Genomic DNA, 3,754 nt, shown 5'->3' with positions numbered 1-3,754 from the left:
CGCCGCATGCTCAGAGCCCGAGCGCCCTCAGAGCCCCGGGTCAGCCGGGAGCCGTGGGACGGCGGTGGGAAGGGCCTGAGGGAAGCCGGGGTGGACCCAAGCGCCTTCAGAGCCGGATCCAGCCGGGAGCCGCGGTCCCGCGGGTGGGCAGGGCGTGAGGAGGCCATGACGGACCCCAGCACCCTCAGAGAGCCGGGAGGCGCGGGCCGGCAGCAGCTCCGGTGGGAAGGGCCTGAGGGAGGCCAGGCCTGGCGTGCGGAGAGCTCGGAATTCTCCGAGCAGAATTCTTTATGCTCGTCCTCCCGCTTCCCTTCTTTCCCCGTTCTCTGCCAGCAGTGACTGCGGATTTAATCAGCCTCCTGTGGAGAGCAGCGCTTGGCACAGAGCACGGCTGAGGCCGGCATGGATCGATGCCTTATCTCATGTCTCTGGAGAGACCATCAGGGTTCGCCTCATCCCTCCATGAATCTGTTTGGAGAGATTTTTGCAGCCCCAGTGCGAAAACAAATCTAACACCTGCCAGGTTGTCCATAAAACCCTCGTTCAAGAGCAATCCGGGCCCTGCTCCCAAACAGGCAGCATCACAAGTCTCCTGTAGCTCCAGGCAGTCTCATGATGACAGGATGTGCACCAAAACTCTGCTTACATCTACTTTAGGATGAACTCCCATTATGCAACAGGCTTTGCTGGAATCCAGTGTGACATGTTGGTGGATCAAAAACTTAGCTGTCAATACAATAAGCTTCATGTCAGTGCTGCAGATGAACAGAAGCCTAGACATGGGTAGGAAGGGCTCCTGTACATAACCTGTATCCTGGAAGCTGGTTCTCTTTAAAACTCAGTGGCAAAACTCCCAGTGATTTAAGTAAACCATGGCAGGTTTACAAACTGCTTTGGTCTGTAGTGCAGTTGTGTTTATGGCTCTTACATGCTTGGTGGAGTCACTCCCTTCAGGGGCATAACAAAACAGGCTGTTCACAGAAGTGGGACAAACAAGGTCAGGAACCCAGGAAAAAACCCTCTCTAAACGATTTTGTGTAGTCACAGAGGCGAGAGTACAGGCACTGTGAAGGTACAGCAGCAGCAGCAGTGACAGCACCCAGCCCTTCAGTGCCAGCAAAATTAGACCTTTGACTCCTGAGTCATAGGTAAACAGAAAGTAAAAGTCCCTCAAATCAAGTTTGAGTGAGGGGGAACAGAATGGAAAGAAAAAAAAAAAAGCAGCAACTAGAGTAATAGCTTTATTATTGAACTCCTAATTATAACTGCATTGAAAGGCCTATATATAACTCAGATCTATTGCTTTCACAATCCAAACTGAAACAGGAACCTCAATAAATCTCATCTGTTTCAAACTTTAGGTAAAAGCCCCATCAAAAAGATGAAGCAAAGCAATACTACTCATGCCTATTCTGGCATGGAGCTGTTTGCAATGTAGATATTTCTTCCACAGGTATGTGTTTCACAGCATCTTATGCAAAGGTGTCTTTCATACCTGGAAAAAATGAACAAAAAGTAGTGATTTGGCTGTACTGATTAAAGAGTTTGAGAACTAAGATGCTTTTATACATACATAATACATGCTTACATAAATATATAGAATCATAGAACACTCTTTGGAAGGGACCCACAAGAACCATCAGTCAGCTCCTGACCCTGCACAAGACAAGCCCAGGAATCCCACCATGTGCCTGAGAGTGTTGTCCAAAGGCTCCTTGAACTCTATCAGCCTTGGTGCTGTGACCACTTCCCTGGGGAGCCTGTTCCAGTGCCCAACCATCCTCTGGATGAAGAACCTTTTCCTGATACATGAGTTTTTAAACAAGAAGAGCCTCAAAAAACGTCTAATATCTCTGTGCATTAAAAACAATTATTCCTTTTTACTTACAGCCTCTCTGGCAATCTCGATACAAGTAACTCCCATGTCACAGGACCACCCTGTTGTGTTCCATGACACGCCAAAGAATTCAGGACACCTCGTCCACCTTGGCAGCAGGTGGCTGAAGTCACTGCCCTGTATTTGTACCTTCCTGCTCATGGATGGAACTTTAACAAAAGATCATTCTCTGGCTTTGCTGGCCCAAGACACGGGGGCTGCTTGTGGTGTAGCCGCACCCCCTAGGACTAGAAGTGTGTGGACACATGAAAAAAACCCCATCCTTTGCATCTAAACAGTCCGGAGTAAATAATTTTCAAGTCCATTGATAAGCATCACTGAAATACAGGCTGAATCTCATGAACCCAGGAAAAGAAACAAGGGAGAAATTTTCTTTGTTAAGGAAACTGATGGTGGCATTAATCATTGTATTAAAATGGATGGCATTTAAGAGAGGCTGTGTCTTCGCAAAGTACTTTTACAGCTATGTCTGTCAGTTTCCTGAATTTTATAGAACATTTTTATACAGATGGTTTGCATTTGGCTTTTCGTTTTAATGTTTTCTGTTCATTAAATCACAAAACTAATAAAAACTAAACGATTGAGATTCCTCCAGCAGCATAGGAACGTTCCTAATGCACAGTGTTATAATTTAATAAGCATCTCAATTGACTATTAAAATCCACATTATGATCGGAACTGTAATTCCAAAGATGAGGTCTTCTGAAAGCTTAATTTACTGTGGTGGGAAGTGGCAGCTGCTCCAACTCAGCAAAATTAGCTTTTTTAACTGAGATGCCAGGGAAAACAGATGTTGATGAGACAATAACAAGAACAACAAAATCCAGCACCAACGCACAGGTTCATTTCTCATCACCAGAAGAGTCAAGAAGGGCTTCTATGGATACATAGAAGGAAAAAGGAGGGAAAGGGAGATATGGATTCAACAGAGAACAAAATCAGGGGCATAGTGACAAAGGTCATGGAAAAGGCCAAGGGTCTCAATGACTTCTCTGCTTTGGGCTTTACTTTAGTTCCTGGCCTCTGCTGAATTCCAAGCTTTGGGCACCCCCTATCCTAAGGAGGAGCTACTGCCAGGCTTCTCTCCAGCTGTCCCAAACTTCTGTGCTGGGGGTGCCCACCCACTCCTTATAGACACAGATCCCTTTGGAAGTTCCAGAGACAGCTGGATCCACCGGTGCTCTGAGCAGAGAGCATAAAAACTCCCAGTCATAGTAGGCTCTTGCAGTGCCAGCCAGCCTCAGCAGCCAGCGAGCCAGGAAGAAGTCTCCTTCATGGAGATGTTCCTATTGATGTCCACAGCTCCCTGAAGGGATCCCATTCTCCCTCATGACCACCCAGCTGGGAAAAAAACCTACCAAAAGGCTGAACAAGAGGGTATTTTGTTACCTTTCCCCTTTTCAAGCACCAGTCACAGGGGTTGAAATCACATCCCATGGTCAGGATGCAGATGTGAACCCGGGTGACTCTTCCCAACTGTTCACCCGACTTTCATTGAAAAATCACTGAAGCAGTAAATATCAGCCACTGTGCCCATCCACTCCCCCATGGTCACTCAGGTTTGCTGCCCTCACTGTAGCTGTCACATTAATTTTCATTATTTCCTAGTTAGAAAAGGTTCAGTCCTGAATTTAGAGCAAAACATGAAATCAAAATAATACCTAACAAAAAGGACCGAACTACTCTGGCTTTATATACCGCCACAGATTTTAAATGTTATTTTTCCCTGATGCAGCGGGGGAAAGCAAAAGACTGAGAAAACAACAGGCTAAAGAGCAAGAACTTGTTACAAACGTTCCAAGAATATATGCTACTTATCAAATGTATTGATTAGGCTAGTGAATATTCCAGTTATTA

Source organism: Coloeus monedula (assembly GCF_965178545.1).
Source record: "Coloeus monedula genome assembly, chromosome: 4".
Taxonomy (NCBI): domain Eukaryota; kingdom Metazoa; phylum Chordata; class Aves; order Passeriformes; family Corvidae; genus Coloeus; species Coloeus monedula.
Note: the sequence above shows the minus strand (reverse complement) of the source record.